The 20,184-nt window shown below is 43.1% G+C and overlaps 1 protein-coding gene across 4 annotated transcripts in view; it reads right to left on the bottom strand.

The window, feature by feature from the left end:
* Tmep (Transmembrane endosomal protein) overlaps window positions 1-20,184 on the bottom strand; it is a 151,507-nt gene that overhangs the window by 28,825 nt on the left and 102,498 nt on the right. The gene's annotated exons all lie outside the window — the stretch shown is intronic.

The following is a 20,184-nucleotide window of genomic DNA, read 5'->3' as shown; positions in this document are numbered from 1 at the left end:
CATTACATGCACTTCATTTTATCTTACTAATATTGGATTGATAAACAACTTATTGCTGAATACATGCATCTGAACTTTTGCAACATATTGAAAATGAAACTGATTTGGACAACGTCATCACTGATGATGAAACCTGGGTTTTTGAATACGACCCAGAAACAAAACGTCAAAGCTCTGAGTGGCACATGAACCAGTCCCCCATGCCCAAAAAAGGCCAGAATGAGCAAATCAAAAGTGACAGCAATGCTCATCGTCTTTTTCGACAGTAAAGGAGTGGTCCATAAGGAGTTTTTTCCTCAAAGACAGATATTTAACGCTGTCTACTAGGTGGATGTGCTAGAAAGACTCCGAAAAAGGGCCATCAGGATGAGAAAAGACATCTCCGCTACCTGGCAACTCCATCACGACAACGAGCCTTGCCACAACGCACTATGAGTCCACGAGTTCCTGGCCAAACACCAGGTGCCAACGCTGCCCCCCCCCCATAGTCCTGACGTCGCCCCAACAGACTTCTTTTTGCCCCCTCAGGCAGCCCTGAGGCACCCGTTTTCCGTCCATAGAAGAGATCCAATCAGCCGTGATGAAGACCTTGCGAGAGGTCCCCGAAGACGCCTTTCAGGGTGCGTACGGGTCATGGAAAATAATTTTAGAGGCGCAAGGAACTTTGAAGAATTTCAAGTGTTCGTGCAAATCTGTTCGATAAATTACTTTATAAAAAAATAATTGCATTACTTTCGGAGCGCACCCTGTATTTGATTTCCCAGTTTTTTAGGCATTTCTTCTAGACTTGAATCAATCCTGATTTACGTGGAACACACGACTGGTGAGAAATTAATTCTAAACTTGCCCTTTAACGTGAGATTTATACTACCAGACAGTCTAAGGTCCAAGCATGGAGGATGCTTGAACCAGTGGCGAAATTAAAGGATTTTTCTGTTGACCAAAAATTTAACTTGACGTCGATGCATCTTTCAAGTTCCTGGGCGTTATCCTAGTTATATTTACGACAGGAAAATGTTCGTAGTCAGTCCAATAATCCTAAACATATTGATCCCTCCTTTGAAGTACGAAATTAAGGAAAAATTTAAGTTTATAATTTCGAAAACTTAATGTTACCATTGTTCTGCTTTTCACGTTTTTCAACAATGGCAACTTGGCGCGGAATAATTTCATAGCACACTTACCAAGGCACGACTACCGTTAACACTGATTTCTCGCGAGATAAAACCTCTCCATTTTTCTATCGTGGGAAGAAACACGGGATGTTTGCTTCATTTCTCAAATACACTGACCGCTTCGCGTGGGAGAGTTCTACGGGTATCCTTTGGTGGGATGAAAGAGGAAGGAGTAAACATTCCCCCACTATAAACAAGCCAACCTCCGAATAAGAACTGTATTTCCCACGGGCCTTGACCTAATTCATTACTCCGCAGCAGTAGATGTAGAGGTTCAATTGGTCAAGAACACCTACCATCCAACCAATTTCATTCCACTATACCAGAGCAAGGGATTACCCTACTCCAAAGAATGGGATTTTCGCCGCCAATTATAATATTAAGTAATTTTTTTTCAGACAGAAGAACATAATTCGAAGTATGAAAAGAGTTATAAATTAACCTTTGCGGTATAAGCTAAATTGGTCCTTGATTGGCATGTCCAAGTCTTCACCATGGAATAGCCATAAAAGTTATTCCAGGCCCTCTTGCGTTTAGGATTTTGTTTCAATATTTTCCATAGGGCAAGAACCACGCTTTATCCACAAGTTTTTCATCATTACATTTCATTACAACTCGTGTCCATAAGTAATGCACATTTACCTCAAATACACGATTTTGTGGAATTAGTTGTAATTGGAACTCGTCGTAATCAGAGTTCGGAGTCTATCCCACCCTGGCTGGACAACGTCAAAGCGTTTTATATGCTTGGCCCGGCCAGTCTGAAACTAATTTAAAACCACATTCTCTAAAAGTTCTGATTTCATTTTTCATGAGAGCAAACTTTGCATTTACTACCTCAGTTCTGAAAGACGGCCACTCGGTTGAGAAAGTTTTGGAACAATGGTCCGAATTGATTTCGATTCTATCCCCAATATCCATTCTCATGCTAGACTCGAGAGCTCACCCGGTCTTAGAAGGCCCGAGGGTCTTTCATGGGTCCGTGAACAATCAGGCTCCTTTCAATTCGTCAATCATTGATATCGAGTGAAATGCCGACCTTTGTCGCCATATACCAAAAGTAAATACAACACTGATTTTCTCTTTGAGATTAAGATCCCGAGGCAGAAAAATTCACCAGCAAAACCTTCTACTCCCTCGAAAAACAAGCACGAAAAGTTGAAGAACCAATTGGTGGGGCGAATGGAATTAACGCTGCAGAAGAGGAAAACAATCACTAGAGCCTACGTAGAGATGAAAGAATCTTCGAAGTAGATCAAGAAGGAATACGATGTCAATTGAAAACAATCCTCGAGGTCGGTATCTAAATGGAAACAATTGGACAGGGATATGCCTGAGAAACGAAAGGGAATGGATGTTTGCCATTTAATTCGTTAAAGAAAACACAGCAGCGACGATTCTTGGCGGGGGGGGAAGTGAAAGGATCGGCGGAAGGAATAGGGGAAGTGGGCTCTTGGGACTGGACTGCTGGAGGGTTGGGGAGAGGAGCATTGGACGGACAGCAGATGACACAGAGTAGATTGGAGTGGAAAAAACAGAACGAGCGAAATGGACGCAATGCCGAAAGGAAACAAAGAGATCTCGTCAAGATCACTGATGGGACCTGGGGCCGCATATTCGAAAGGGTCTGATGAACTAGCTATTCGTACGTTGATGACACTTTTCTAATATGTTGATTAGTGCAGGGCCCCTCTGATCTTTGAACTACATCGATTGAAAATAAATGATATCGAAAGGAATAATATTCTCGATGTGTGTGCTCAAAGGGGATTTTTAAATCACTTTATGCGGATAGATAATTTTATCGTTTCTATTGATATAACAAAGTTTTATAAGTTAGGCTGAAAAAATCGATCAGTATCAACTCGTCCAATAAATCCAACAAACCCACAGCAAACAACCCGAAGGTTGGTTTGACAGGTGAGGTAAATACTAAACTAACACTATGCCCAACGAGTGAAATTTACACATCAGGGTAAAGGTGGGGGGGGGGGGTTGTTCCCTTCCTTGTTTAGTCTGTGGTGTTCCAGCTGAAGGATGATCTGGTACCCGAAAAAACCGATAAGAGATATGGTGAAGCTGAAGGTGTCCAGATGCATCACCTGGAATCGAAATTGACCCCTCCGGTCAGTTACGCTCTACTCGCTGGACTACCACACCCTCCTCATCCCAATAAAAATAATAAATTACCGTACCCACCTCGAAAAAAACATCATACCGAGGGCAAAATATTGCAAAACCCCAATGATATCTCAGTACATTAAAGGGTGCTAGTTTCAGAGGCGAAGTGAAACTAAATTGAACATGATGACAGAAAACATCTTGCTGCTGTTTTCTGAATGGGGAACCACTAACGGCCTACAAAATACATTGACAGAATTAATGGTATTGTGGCATTATTAATTATTGTGGCATAACTTAATCTCAATTTCAAGAAATTTTTCTTATTGTGTATTTTGATGAAGTAAGATTTCTGCATATGGATTGGTGAATAAGGGATAAAACTGCTCCTAAGATCAAATCATGCACTTCGTTCAGGAACAACTTTTATAAACCTTTCTTGATCACAAACGACCATTTCACGATGGACATTAGGGCAGCATATGACGTGAATGAATGGCAAATAACTTTTTGCAGATCAAATTAGGTTTATAAGCTACTAGACGTTATTCGGCAATATTTGTTCGAGTTCTTATTTTCATCATCTAAGGATACTTAGTTGTAAAAGTTTTTATGACAGTTAAGTAGTTTCTATCCTAAACTGGACTTGATTCCCTCTGGGTACACTTGTTCATGCTCCGTATTGAGGTTCGAAACTGACAAATATAATATATAATATAAAAATAGCCATATGAATGCCAAGCAATACCCAACCAAAACTAAAAGTACCCAAGGCCAATTCTATCATGCCATTGAAGATCTTAGAAATTTCGAGAAAAAATTACCGACTGAAGTAGGTACTTCAGTAATCAAGTCTCCAACTACCTCGGTATTCTGCCTGCTAAGTATCCGTCGCAGTTATTGATATAGGTGATTGCACACGACCCACAAAACTTATGATTACGACGAATTCTAATTGAGCAAATCCCTACGATTAAGCAACGAAACGGGCGCTTGAAAATAACTTGTTGTAAGACCCAATGTTAATCCCGCCCATGACGCATTCCCATTTTATCCGCCGGTGTGTCCAGCCACTGTACGGAGAATGCTCCTTATTTTTGGGTCCTAGGTGGATGATAAGCAACCTCATTTGCAATTTCAAGAAGCTCGAAAGAGAAATAATCAAGTGAGCGCCTGTTCCGGTGGAGTTCCCTCCAGTCCCGGGGGAGAGATTCATCACGGAGGGAAAAAATGAGAGAGAGAGAGAGGGATAATACTAATGGGCAGAAATTGGAAGTCGGAAGGAAAAATAAATGAGAGAGGAGAATTTGGGGGGCGGGGGAGGGATGAGAAAGAGAGCGCGAGCGACGAATCTCGAAAAAACCTTCACTCAGCCACTTGGTCCAAAAAAAACAGAGACGGCGCATCTCTCCGCAGCGTGCGCTCTGACGGCTAACGACGAAATAATTACGAACGCCCATATTTTACAAAAATATCACATCCACGTGGAGGACAGAGGCTGAGGAAGAAGTCATCGCTCTCGCTTCTTTCTCTCTCGCGCGATCACGCTCACATTTTTCGAAACGCTGCACGAAAAACGTGTCACTCTCGGCAACGAGGACGGTTACCGCTGGAACTTAAAGGGGAAGGGACTGCGGAGGGAGAGAAGGAAAACAGCGCGGTTACCGCCGCAAGCGAACCACGGGGAGGAGCGAGCGTGTACAGAGGCCGCGTCGGTGGGAGGAGGGACGAAGAGGAAGAAAGGAGAGAGAGAGAGGGAGTAGGGGGCACTTTGAACCCGCTCCATCGATTGCCGAAGCTTAAAAAAAGAGCGAAGGAGTAGTGGTAAGTGGGAGTGGTTGGAGTATGGGGGAGGACGCGAGGCGGGGGGTATGAGGGAGGACACGTGCTGGGAACTAGGCCGGAATGTTGCACCGTTGAAGGTGGAGGCTCGATAAAAGGTAAGAGGGAATCCACGAATCTGTACACACACCACCCACGCAAATACGTCCACCACACCCGTCCGAAGAGGGCGAGCACTGAGAGAACCGCACTGTATTTGTGCTGCGGGGCTCGAAATGAAAACGTCACTTTTTTTCTGTAGAACTGCCGTCGAACCGTTTGAAGACGGATACAGAAGAAAAAAACTGGCCAGTTTGTAACAAGCTGGGCTCTGCAATCCGCCAGTGCGGTGATTATATTGATTTCTCCCACTTTTGCCAGCGACGGGATGGTGGAGCCGAAGAATCTACAAAATTCAAACCACCGAGGGGATGATGAGAACTGGAGTAGGCACGGGTGGTAATCAACACGAGTGCTTGGGCATGGGTGAGAAAGATCAGCCCTCCGGCATTGTCGACATCGTTATTTTTAAGCCGTTCGAGGCTTTAACGCGATCGAAGAATACATTCCTAGGGTGCGCGGAAAAAATTACATAAAAATACTTGACATTTTCTCCACGTGAATACGGAGTGGCCAAAACTCAACATTTGGTTTGATGTTCCCTAGAGTGAGTTGTATATCCTTGTTCCTCATCGATACCCTCTCTTTTCATGACATCAAGGACTAATCAATTTTGACACGGAAAAAAGAATAATTTTTTTCTATAAATATTGAACAAAATGAAAGGCGTGTTACGCAATTTTACAATAAATAGAAGTCTCCATTACTTAAATAGTAAACGCATTCATTAAAAAATGAGCCAATGGTTCACATTTCCATATTATATTATTAAATGGTAATGTGAATCATTTGAAATCATACGGAAATGTGGAAGTATATGGAATTATAAAAAACTCAAACTTCACACTGCATGGATGTAGTTGGGGTGAAAGCTGTGGTTAACGACAGAAGATAATGATTGCTACAAAGATAAACGCTTCGTGAAACAGTATTAACTAGATACACACTAGAAGAAACTAATTTGATTATGCCTTTAATATTGTGCACATTAAGAAATAAATAAGTCTATGGTTGGGGCATTTGTTTGACTTGAGTGCGTGCGCCCCTTACGTGAATTCGACCAGTAAGGGACGACTTTGGTTCCATGAGTACGAACAGTACGTTTCGAAAACCGGCGGTGTGGCCCAAAGTAGCGCCCTGTAACCAATAAGTACATAGTCGTCACCAATGTTTCCACGATATCCCTAGAAACATTGAAAAAGTGGGCCGGAGAAGAATAGAAGCCTTTGAAACACGGAATTGGAGGAGAATGCAGAAGATTAAATGGACAGACAAAATGAGGAACGAGGAAGTATATAGAAGAGCGGAAGAGGAAAAAACCATACGGAGAATTTTACGGAAAAACCTGATGATGATCTGATGACGCAGCGAAGGAGCGAAACCATGGCCGTGTGATAAATTGTGGAATTGCTGGTCTTTGTTCTACCAATATTTGAAAAGAAAAACTAGATGGTTTCATTGGACACACCTTAGGGCTTTATGCATTAATTGGAAACATAATACGTAGAAGTGAAAATTGAAGGGAAGGAAGATACACTAGGAAGACCAAGGGACAATTACACAGGACATGTTAAGATGGACGTAATGGAGGGCAGACATCAGGAGGTGAGGGAATTATCACTGAATATAGAAGAATGGAAGGCTGCAGTAAAGAAATCATGGGATTGAAATACTGATGTTGACAATGTACGACGTTAAGCGTTCATCATTCAGAAAGTCATCGATCTTTCAATTTTGACGGCAGACACACCGGGCTGGGGTTCTGGCAAGTTATTTCTTCAATCCGTCGATTAACAGCCGCAGATCGTTATTTTTACCTATATCTCCGAATGGTAACTTCCAACCATCCTTGTGTCACGCAGTTCCTAATCTCATTGATGCCCCTAATTGGGCATTCATGAATGCTCACTCGATGGTCGCTGGTCACTCTTCTGGGTTTTCCATTTTTTTGCTCTGCCATTATGCTCCCCGCGAATTTATTGTCTTCATGTTGGCTAATCCATCTGTTTCTTCTTTTTTACGTACTGATCAGGTGTGCACCAGTTACTTTTCTCACACTCCTCGGGATATACCTAATCTCTTTGTCAATCTGTTCACTTTATTTCCATCCATCGTCTCCAACTACAGATTTTGTAAGATCCTGTCTTCTATGGATCTTTTTCTCAGCAGTCTTTGTTAATTGAACCATCTCGTTAATTCACGCCCCAGAAAATGGTTTTCTCACTGCTATTTCTCGTTTTCAGACCCAATTACTTTGAGTAGAGCCTCAGCTTTTTCATCACTTACGCCTGGGGCTACGCTACGCAAGACCTTGGTCATCAGGAAACCTAACTGATTTTACGAATTGCCCCCTGACTTTCATTCCTGCCTCCAGTTCTTCCCATGCCTCTTTAACAATTTCCTACACATTAACCTTAAGTTAAACAGCACCGGTTATCATGGGCAACACTGCCTTACACCTCTTCTAAACACTGCCCAACTTGACTCTCCGTTCCCCACTCGCACCTGAGCAGTCTGAGACATGTACAGGTTGCGGATTAGCATTTACATACATACATATATAAATATAAATAAATAAATAAATAAATATATATATATATATATATATATATATATATATATATATATATATATATATATATAACACACATATGCATACACCCACATACGTTCCTCACCTATAAACAAAACAAGAGAGCACCTATGTAGGCGTCAGCACGAGCACATGCGCATAGAAAGACACATGGACGCTTCTAAGAACCCTAGGCAGAGGCTGTGAAAAAAATATGGCAGGAAAAATGTTCGGGAAAATGCAACGAATAGACCGGAATAAGAACCCCGGACCTTAGAAATAATAGGTATGTGAGGAGAGAAGGCTGTTGGAAGAAATAAAAAAAACAGGAAAAGTGGATGCAGAGCATATTTAATGACGATACGAGTAAAACGTTGAAGACATGATATGATAGCCGGAAATACGTTTGTTTAAGCGAAGTAGAGGTAGGAATCGAATATGCAAGTTGGAAAGAACGAAATGAAGCAGGAAGCATGTGGAGTTAAAGAATGGTTCAATGTAATTCAAGGTTCTTGAGTATATCTTTATTATCGAAAGACGATAAACGAAGCAGTGCGTATCTGAGATCTGAGAAACGAAGCAGTGCGTATTGGATTCATCAAACACCTTTCTGACACTTTCTTTCTTCTTTCTGGACCACCGTTAATAATAATAATAAATTAAAGTTTTGTATTGATTTCGAACACACTCTTTCATTAGTTAACAATGCGAATATACTTTAAATTTTCTACGCGACATTCCAATCTGGTGTGAATAAACATGAGACCTACGACACTTACTTAGCGACCCCGCATTTTTTTCAATCATGGAAAACTAAAATGTCACGGCCCAACCGCACCTTAAATATATGCAACAGGAAAATTCCTAACAAAAGGGATTCTTCATTTTTCCCCAATTTTCTTTAATGGCAAGAATTTTGATTATTTTTAATGAAAAACGCTCCGAAGTGAATTTCAAACATGACGTATGGAGTAATTATTGTGATGGATCCAGTCAACTTTGAAAATCTGACTTTCTGGGCATGAGCTTACCTTAATATTTCGTCGCTAAATTCTACTTATAACGTGCCATCAAATAAATAGTGAAAACGCTAAAAATTTGGAGTGAGAGATATTCACATATCAGTGAAAGGTAATCTGGGAAAAGAAAATATTTATGTAAATAGAGATACAGTCCTACGACGGAAGTTATGCCAACGATAAATGAAACGTAAGTAGAAGGTAACAAAATCAACACTACTAAAATTGACCATTTTCATATTTAAGCTGTCGTACAGTTTATTTTTATTTTACACCATCCTATGAACTCTTGGCATTGGTTATTAATGCCTATGCTTTGTATATTTCTTTAGAAGAAAGGCAGAAGAAGGATACAATGCCACCCCCCTCCCCCGCTGGGACTATAACACCTGGACCATAGAGGAAACAAAAAAAAACGTGACGGCCGTCAAGAGAGCACCTCTATAAGGCCGGAGTGGATTAGGGGCGAGAACCCTGGGATCGTGCATTCGGGAGACGCGAGGGCAACGAACCCATGAAGTCATTCTTCCGTGCGGTGGAGAGGAGGAGGAGACGACAGTATGCATGCATATAAGCATGCATGAATGCATGTATGTACAACGTGGCCACTGCCCGCCGAAATGGAGACCCCTCCCCCCTCCGTCTCACAATCTCCAGAGTGGCTAGAGACAGAGGCGAAGAAAATAGCAGAGCCCACGGCGAGAGGAATTTCCGACGTCTCGGGAATTTTAGCTGTCGCAATGGGGACACTCGGCGAGATGTACACAGGTCTACTTTCATATTTACTTAGTTTTACCTACTGTCAACGCGAGGTAGCTCCTTTTTTATTAACACAACCACTCCGATTGGAGTACGTGAACTGCAAATTAGGGCCAATAAGGCTTATAACAAAGACGATTAAACTTCCTAATAGTTGTTTAGTGATGTGGATGTCCATCATCCTAATCTCCTCGGTTGAAATTTATAGCATCGGCTCATCTTCATATATACTTCATTTCGCTCGTAGTCTAATGGGGTCCAGACGGATGCAAGAAATCATGCAAGCGCCAGAGGGCAAATTACAAATTGGAAGGAGCAAAATTTTTCTTTATCACCAGGGATAATAAGAATACATTTTCCGGCAATATCAGTATGTAACATCCGCTCTCGTTTATCGCTAGAATGGCAAGGGTATGCTTCTGACACATGCAGGCAGCGGAAGGAAGACGGGTTGCGTCGACAGGCTACAAAAGATTAAACCAGTTCATTAACGCACTACACCCGACCATTTACAGTAATTCATTACACTAAGATCTTGCTACTTAAACGGATCTTATTAATGGCTAAGCCGTCTCAAGGCAAGGAGACGTATAATTATTTTTTTTACTTTTAAAAAGCTTGAGCTCCGTTCCACTTTTCATTTACGTGGCAATTAATAAATGCATCTTCACGGTTGAAAGATCTTTCGAGAGGGATGGAGTACGCGGCGCCAACCACAGCCTTAAGAAATCCTAAAGGATAAATTACCTTCGAAGATTTGCCTACATAGTTTCAACGCATTGAGCATCAGTGCCGTAAATGACACTAATTGAAGTAGATACTTGCTTCCAATTAAGCGGAAAATACCTAAAAAAAGTAACATCCGGTTGTGACTAACATAATTCCAAACCGTACCTTGTACACACGTGGGAGTGAAAGATAACTCCCTGTGACTGGCCCCCTCATTCGGCGAGAACCGAAAGGTGACTGTTGTTCCAGGGGCCCGCAGAAAACGTGCACAAAACGTGATTACGTCCCCGCCACTTTACTTTGACTATCGCGATAGGGAGAAGGAATATTCATTTAACCATGAATGTTAAAAATCTCTCGCACGGAACAACCACCCCACTGGAGGAGGATCCCCCTCATATCGAATTTTCCCATTGGTCGAGGCCATGGAAACGCGGCGTATAATCCTGGGAAGAGGACGAGGAGGAAAAGCTTTCAATGTATCAGCAACACCTCAACCGCATTCGTTATAACTGATCCAAAGGGGGAAATATTTGATATTTCGGGAGAGGTGGGAAGGAAGAAAGAGAAGACATAGAGGAGAGAGGACAACACGCGGGGCCCAGCATAACAAGAAGACGTAATGAATAAAACGTATTTGGTGAATGTTCCGAGGAGTTCTCCCCCTTTTCCTTGCTTTCGTGCGCCCACGGGAGAAAGATGTAAAACGAGGGAGGGGTTGCCCTCTCGCTGGAATAAATGCCAGTGGGAGGACAGCGAGTGGGCGGCACGGAGGAAGGGGTGGGGGGTCAGAGGGCGTTGGCCATCCCGCCCCCATGCGTAACATGCGCCAGCTTCCGCAAATCGGCAGTTAACTTCGACTTATTAACTGGATGATATTTTTAAAAAATGCGGTAAAAATAGCTTCCCGTCCCATTTGTGAAGCTAAAAAATACCAGGGCAACAGAAATCGATCCATTGTGTCAAATACTTAATAGAAACATGAAATATAACATTCAACGGGTCACAAGCGCTTTTAAATTTGCGGAATATAAAACTGTTATTCCCACAAGTCCCTCAATTGGATCTTATTCGGTCCTCAGAGGTATCACCCAGAGCACTCACTTTTAACATTATCCGCACAATTTAGATAAGAGGTTGAGGAAAGCACATTCGAAAGCTCGTCAACAATGAATATAACGGGAAAAATAACGATGGACTTTAATTACTAAACGGAAAGAAGATCATCTGTGAATCGTCGCAAAGCAACACGTGTCACGAAATGTGTCGGAGGAATATCTCCTGCAACAAAAAGAATAAAGTAAAAACAATATTTTTAGAGAATGCTTCACATGCAGTAGGCTAATTACGTGGAGGTATTTTGAAATTCTCGGGCTGGTACTTCCGAAATCGGTAGAGGATCCATTTCTCATCCGCATGCTAACAGGTTGATTCAAGCGCACAGCCACTTAAACTAAAGCAGACCAACCAGCCTTGCTCCCATATGGCAATGAATACATTAAATTTTGAACTTGATATCTCAAGTTCTCATTAATGCTCAGGTTTTCACGGATGCATTACTGCCCATCGGAATCGGACATTCTGGGTCCGTTCTGCACTCTCGAAGATGCAACTTATTTTGAGGAAAGTTCTTTTTACACCCTCAACGGTATTCTCGCGTTTAATTCACAATTTTCCCTCCCGTGTATTTCGAGCAGCCTGAAAATTGAATACCCCGGCACCGAGCCGACGGAAGTCGACACCGTCCGGCAAGACGAGGTTGAGGGGGTGAAAGAGAGGATGGTGGGCTGCAGGGGAAAGATAGAGATAGAAAGGAGGGCTTTCGGTACAGGATAAGAGAAAAGGACAAGAAAAAGAAAGGTGGGAGTGTACAAAAACGCCGGGAAAGGTATGGACTTTAGTTCTAGGAATGGCGGGCAGGGGAACTCCGCGCAATTGAAGGAGTAGTGAGATGCGGTCGCGCTCCGCTCAGCATGGAAACGGGGATGGGGGAAAGACGGGGGTAAGGGATGAGGGAGATGGGGAGGAAGAGAGAGAGAGAGGGGACAAAATAGGACGAGGATTCTGGGGAAGTTAGAAATTCGTAGGAGCGGCAGGAAGGCAACTAATGGGCCGTCTGGAACGGAGGAGAGAAAAGAAAATGGCTCGTTCTTCGCCACCGTTAACCCCTCACTACCCACCTCCCCGCTCGTCTCACCTTCCCCCAAGGCCTTCTTCTCGTGAAAGAATAAAGAGGACAAGTGGCGGGAGGGAAGAGAAAGGATGGGTATCGCAAGGCATCAGAACTGGACCCTTTTCCCGTATTCCCGAAGAGAGAAGTCTATCCAACCCCGCAGGACACCTAAAGCGTGTATCGATCCACGCACGGTGGTGTGAGGAGGTGGGCGTCCGGACGAGACGGGGTGGGAGGGAAGAGGGAAAGAGTCGGAGGAGATAAGGGGGAGACGCGGAGAACACACCCTAGGAAGTGGTAGGGGGTGCGTGCGAGCGACAGAGAGGAAGGGGGGATGGAGGGAGGATAAACTATAGAAATAGCGAGGGAGTAGTTTCCGCCGAGGGGGGAGGGGGGAAAGGGCGAGGACGTGCCAAGGGGCACCGGGTGGGATGCTTAACTCCACAAGGCCATCGAAAAGGATGCTTCGCAGCGGAGGCTGGGGCATTCTGAGTCTTGGATCTCTCGTTAAACCATAGCGAAGATATTTCGTCGTTAGACGGACGTCATCTAAAAACTCTTTCGTCAGCTGTAAGCTTCAACTATTGTAAACATTAGTGGATAATGACAAACATGTAACAATTTTTTCTTTCACTTACGTTCAGATACAATTTACCTTCTTTCGAGATCCTACGAATGAATTTTTATCTCTGAAAAATTAAGATGGTAGCCGTAAGCGGGCATAGTTTGTTTTCTGTGGGTAGCTGAGGGAAACAAACGAATATAGGAAAGATAGGATTACTACCGGCGTAATATTTTATAATTATGAAGATGTCGTTCTGCGCCACAAGGAGGTTGCTGAACCGCTGCCGGGACGAACGAAAAGAATTTTATATACGCAACGAATACAGATGAAGTAGGCTTCCTATCAGAAAACACACCTCCTAACAGAAATTGACATCAATATAACATAAGGATTAAGTTGATTTAAACTGAAATAAATCGGAGAGACGCTACAAGTCAATACTTAACTTAACAACCCATGATTGTACTATTGAAACAATATGCTCCAGACGCGCGCAATTTAGTTAAATTAGAAATTCTTAAGATAAAAATTGTTTAATTTGAATTGAAAGAGAGAATTTTATTCGTGGCGCAGCGAAAATCTTTACCGGAGCCACAAGTCAGAAAGAACAAGAGTGATGGCCAAATTGTGGAGTGGGGTGTGCAATAAGCGTACTAAGAGTCCGCCCAGAGAAAGCGACACATCAACTGGCAGATAACATCCGTAATTTCCGGAAATTAATAACGACGTAAAATAATAGGCGAGAGCCTGCCGCCATAGCGCAGCGCTGCGGCATCAAGAGGAATGAAGTTCTCTAGCTGTTTATAGGACTGGCGCCCACAACTCTAGGAACGTCCTGACTTTTCCAGCTAGAACTGCTAAACACGATAAATGGGATGAGGGGAGAGGGGATTCCTTCTTGGGCTCGTGTGAAAATTTAATGTGGAGCTTAAGTGAAAAATGCCCGCGCCCACTAATCTTCGCAACTTCTTCCGTCCTTCCCACGAGATCGAAACCATTTGGGAGCCCGCTTGCCTTCACCTGACGAGGATTGAGGGAGGAAACCTCAAATTATTTTCACTTTATGAATCCGCAGTTTCCGGCTCCATTTCTCTCTGGTTCAGCAAGGGGGCAGGTAAACTTTTATCCGAGGGTCAGAGCATGCATTAATTCAGCACATATTACCAGCTAGGAACAGCTGCAAAAATAGGAGAAGTTTGAAATCGCACGGTTGACAGCGTGTAAGGAGCTTATCTTTAGGTACTATACAGAACTATCATACTATATATCACCTTCTCATGAAAACATGGTGCTATAAAAGAACTATAGTAATTGGATAGAACGAGTGACGCAAAATACGTACTTAAAACAATGGATGGAGGATTATGGAGGGCACAAGTCGAAAAACTAACTGAACATAGCCCTTGCCACGAGACTTTACCCAACTGCTTAACCGAAGGAAATATAGAGAAGAAGAATTACAGACTAAGTCCTTATACTTGTGCTATGCAGAGGAAGCTAGCACATCATAGGTAATATAAAATATGCCCGAGGACGAATTTTAGAGTGCCTTTATTATAATTCAACAAGAATGATTTAACGGGCGCCAGTACTGATTTAATTTTTCCCACTATAACACAGAAATAGACGTTGCGTTGTTGTGATTTAAAGCTTAAACGGCAGGGAGTTAGCTGCAGCACTGAAAAATGTTGGAAGTTTTAAATAAAATATAGTTATGATGTACTCCTAATTTTCATAAGGCGAAAATAGACAATCAGGCTCTTTCTTTTATTTAAAACAGAATGCTGACGCACAAAAAAGAGACCAACTTCTCTAAACTCTATTACAGTGGATGTAGGAGCAATTTGTTTAGAAGTCACTTTTCGCTGAATTTATGAAATAACACCAAGATAAAGCTAGCTAACCGCTGCTAATTCAGTTTTAATTATTTTAACCGTTATCATTTGAAGGTGAAATCTGAGGAAAAACAATTTTCAACTCCCCAGGTCCAATGAATACAACTAAACTGCGGAATAAGTGAAACACCTGTAGTTAAACCACTGATATACAATACCGAAGACTGAATACGCGGCTAAACGATAGCAATATCGCCTCTGTCGTCCATTAGGTACAGCAAATAATGAAAATAATCGAATCTCGAAACATCAACCACATTAAATAAAAAAAGTCGATGTGAGTAAGCATTACTCACATCGACTTGCTCAACTAAATAGTACTCGCATCGTCTTGTGTGACAAATATATCGAAACGATTTCGATTTTTCGTCATAAACCACGCCCTTGCTGGGAACCCTTAGTGTTGTACTTCGACGCTGATAACTCGGTAGGCACAGCCAAATAAAATAAGTTTTATTCGACCGTTATCTGTGATCACAACAACATGAGAGGATGAGTTACGGAAGGGACGGGAAGATGGGAAATGGAATTTTCAGCCATTAACGGGGAATTGATGAAAGATATCATATGGACACAAAAAAATGAGTTCGGAAAAAAAGGGTCAACGACTCCTATGGAACATATTTTCAAACATTTTTGATTCCCCTCGTTTCAACGTCAAAACGAGAGAACCTCTGGGGAATAATAATTTTATCGATGCGAAAATACCGCAGAAATGTGCACCTTTCGTAGCCATCGATACGGACGGGCAGCTCGGGGAATCTGCTCACAATCCGCAGTCCCGTCAACAACAAATGACCGCCTGTCGCGCCATGGCAATTAATTGTGTGGTAGGGGAAATGAGAGGTGAGGAGACGTGAAGAGGGGGGAGGGGGAAGGGGAGAAAGTTAGGGGGTGCACTCGGAAACTCGACCTTTCACTTGGTATCCGAAAAGCTTTTTACGAGTCCCGGACCACCATGCTTCAAACTATTATGATTCCACCTGACGGCCATAATTTCTAACTAATTGTGAGGGTTTAATCTCTAAGCAGAAGCAAGTACAGAGCTTCCCTCCTACAGCATCCGCAGGGGCTTCACGGAGCGTCGACCATTCCCCTCTACTCCTCCGTCGAGACTGAATGCATCGACGGTGAAGAGCAAGTCGACGATGGAGAAGGGTTTCAGACCTGGCGCCAGCTAAAATATCGTCCCCAGGGCGCCTAACGGCCCATTTCCTCCCCCGCCCCAGCTCACCAAACCCAAATCTCAAGCCGGCCACCGGTGAAGAAGGTTATTTCTGCCTGGATGTTAAGAGACATAAATTCAGCTAGACCTTCGCGATGTATGTATTAAAAATTAAGTGTGTTAAGCAACAAAAACGGAGTAGCCGTAGCAAAAAAATTCTAACAGAGCCTGAATTATCCATTCTTCTCCGAAGAGAGAGGAGGGAAAAATAATAATCCTAGCGGAGGTCGAGAGTAGGTAAGGAGAAAGGTGAAGTGGAAACTTGGGCGGCGTGCGAGCGAGGGATGGGCGTGAGAAGGGGTCCGGAACACCCAGAGGAAAAGGGCACGATCTGGGTGCGCGAGTGAAACATTACCGTTTAATCAAAGGGCATGGGGAGATGTGGGGAGCGGAACGTGCTCTCTTCACTCAAGGGGCCTCCCATAACGCGTAAAATCCGCATTAAAAGGTGCACCGGGAACTGAGTAAAAGGAGGAAACGAGGAGTTGCGAGTGGTGCGATGAAAGGGACAAAATGGTAAAATTGCCGTAATGGAACGAAATGCTGGTCCCTTCTTACTGAATGCACGCCACTTCTAAGGACATAAGGTAATAAGATATTAGCATGTAGCTAAGGATAATTACAAAGATGACTTAAAAACATCTTACTGTGTTTCAACACCTTATGTTGACGACCCTAAACCACAACAACAAGATGCTAAAAGTGAAGGTAAATGGCAGATCTAGCAGGCGTTATAAAAGGTAAAGTCATGTATGCCAGTAAGAAAACCGAAAAAATGAATGAATACCTATACAAGACGCGCACACATCAATGATGAGTGGTCTCGAATGTGGACGAATGATGGATTAAATGTTCATACACTGTGAGAAATATTTTAAGCTCGAAAATTAGAGAATTGTGGTTTAAAACGACGAAGAGCGGAGATGTTATTACCTTACCTATTTCGCAAAAATATTTCTAAGGGTTAAAAAGACCAGCCGCGACGTAAGCCACTTATATGCGGCTTGTAGGATAGGATACCAATAAACAAGTCATGTATCTAAAACGTAATAAACCTCAACTGACAACTGATATTATAACAGAGCTACATGTATTATCACAATCTAATTAGGTGAGTGAATCGGTATGGATGCCAAGACATTTGCCAGAGAGGACTGAATCATGAATACATAAACCAGCTGATAGGAGAGATGAGGACGATAGAACTTCGAATGTGAATATTTTTAGTAGTTTTTATGGGAGGCGACCGACAGCTAAGGTCTTTTGCGCCATTAGAGATGAATGGGAAAGGAAGGGTGGAGAGAAACCCGGCGTCGGCATTACTCTTGTCGAAAGACGCCAAGGGGTCCGTAGTTTAACGTCCAATCCGACTGACGTCGTACTCACTCAAAAGTGCTCTCCTCAAAGCACCTCAAGTAGGGATCGGGATACCACTGAAAAATACTCGATGCCGCCGGGATTTGAACCCGGGGCCTCTCGGTGCGAAGCCTGTACGTTTACCACCGCACCATTCCGATCCCCAGTGAATATTCCTCCGAGACTATGTCCTTCGGGGCATTCAAAGAACAACAAAAAATTTGTGACACAAATACTATTACTTTGGTACTTGCTGTAAGAAATGATTAATGAACGGTGGGATGGGGGATCGAGATGGTGCGGGGGCTAGCGTACTGGCTTCCCACCCAGAGGGCCCGGGTTCAAATCCCGGCAGTGTTGAATATTTTTCAGAGGTATCTCGATCCCTACTTGAGGTGCTTTGTGGAGGGCACTTTGAGTGAGTACGCCGTCCGTCGGATGGGACGTTAAGCTGCGGACCCCTTGGCGTCTTTCGTTAAGAGTAGGCTAATGCCGACGCCGGGTTTCTCTCCACCCTTCATCCTTTCCTATCCATCCCCTATGGCGCAAATGACCTTGGCTGTCGGTCGCCTCCCCTCAAAACTACTACTACTATGAACGGTGGGCATAAGAATGTCAAAACACTATAAATTTTTAGCGTCTCAAAGATGTGAAAATTTACTGTTAATGTTGACAACCAATTGGACAACGTGCAGTTCAAAACAGACTGGTCAGAACGAAGCAGCTGAGAACATGCACAAAAATCGCGTCACTAAATCTTTTGCTAGTAAGTGTAATTGTGTAGTTTGAAGAACGTTTGGAGTGAAAGTTCGAAAGGGACTCTTGAAGGCCAGTTTTGGATGCTAAAACACTTCTTCCACCGCTGAAAGTATTCGTAACATACCTACCTCAATGGGGTTCTTCGGTATTCGATGATACCATAAATATAAAAGAAACCAATTTCTAAATAAAGGAAATAGTACGTTTTAGTTTGACGAAAGCGTTTTTCACTACCGAATGCCACGAAGAGCATATACAAGTATATATATACTTGTACGAATGTATTATTACATATTCCAGGAGCTATCGAATATATAATATGACGTGAACTACGAACATTGCAAAATTTTTCCAACAAGTTAATAAATGCTTTAAATAATTCTGAAACGACAGGCCCATTGGTAATAAAACATGAGCTTAAGTAAGGACACTAATGAACTCCACCGTAAGTAAACTAAATGAAATGCCACATATTCCCTCCCAACCAAATAACTAGGTAATTTCAAGACAGCACCGAAGGAGAAGAAAATGAGAGAGCTTAGCTAGGTTGAGGATAACTCTGTTAGCTTTCCATCTCCGGAGAAGATCGCGCGTCTCTACTTCTCAAGCCGCCCCTCGCATATTTCCCTTTTAGTTGAATTTTTTTTCCTTCGCTGACGACAGAAGGTGTGCTTATTCTCCCCGGTGGCGGATCTAAGGGGGTCTTGACGTGGATGAGATGACAGGTGGAGAGGGCGGCTGGCTGCGTGCGACGAGAGGGCGGATTATAACAGGGGGCGGAGCCGAGCAGGGAGACGGGAAATGAGAGACGGGGAAATGGAAATAAGTCGGCAAGAGAGGAAGAGGCATGATACGAGGGATCCACCCCATCCGCTTGACGCGATGAACACGCACTCCGGGGCCTTCCCGACGACTTGAGGGCCCGACTACGGCGAAACAAAGCGTGCACTTTCACAAATACGCCCACATAAACAATCCCTTTCCCACCGAACCTGGAGTCAATTCCACACCATTTAGCATTATATGCCACCAGATAACGCAGGCGACGTTTCTATCATACAGCAGCGATGGGAGGACAAGGGATGGTACCCAAGCGCGTTCATAATAACGGTAAGATGGACGAAGGCGACGGCTGAAGCATTGGAGGAAAGAAAGGCGAAAGGGAAAGTTCGTGACAGAATGAAGTTTTCCAGGTGTCTAACTCCAAGAGTCAGCGTTAAGAGCGTTCTGCGAGCACAACCTGACCATTGACGATATTCTCCATAGGTGCTGAGCCTTGAAATATGAAATTTGAAGGAGAATCAGGGCTTTTTTCGGAATTTATAGGAAAGGATGCACGGTTTTTGCTTGTCATTCGAATGGATGACGGGTTTATTCAATTGAACATAGCTGAGCAACATCGAAAACCAATTTCTTTTTTTTATATGTTCTATTATGAATGATCTCTCCTGAGTGCTAAGTGCTCTGGAAAATATTACTTCAAGTCAATTTCTTGGTTTATCCTCACGCTAGGAAGAATAACCCACTGAATATGAAGGAACCTATGTCCTCATTTGATTATACACTCGAGGGGTGCCGTGGTGCACGAACGTGAAAGAGATATGCAGCATAGGAACTATAAAAATACTTTTCCACGTTAAATACAATTATAGACATATTTGACAAACTTGTAAATACAGCTGCATTACTCAAATTGCGCGAGGAACTTCCCCAGCACTCGAACTCAAGGATATCAATCATGAACTTCACCTGACAACGTATTTTGGTTACCACTTTCTCGGACCCGGGGCCGCTCTCATATATTCGACCATTTCATTTGCGATCGTCCGTTAAAATATTACTCAACACCAAGACAGCTTTTCTCTTCTTGTTGCTTCACCGTTTCCTACCATTGA

Source organism: Hetaerina americana, unplaced genomic scaffold (assembly GCF_022747635.1).
Source record: "Hetaerina americana unplaced genomic scaffold, ioHetAmer1.1.p SCAF_1, whole genome shotgun sequence".
Taxonomy (NCBI): Eukaryota; Metazoa; Arthropoda; class Insecta; order Odonata; family Calopterygidae; genus Hetaerina; species Hetaerina americana.
The sequence above is the reverse complement of the archived record's forward strand: the minus strand, read 5'-3'. Positions and strand labels throughout refer to the sequence as shown.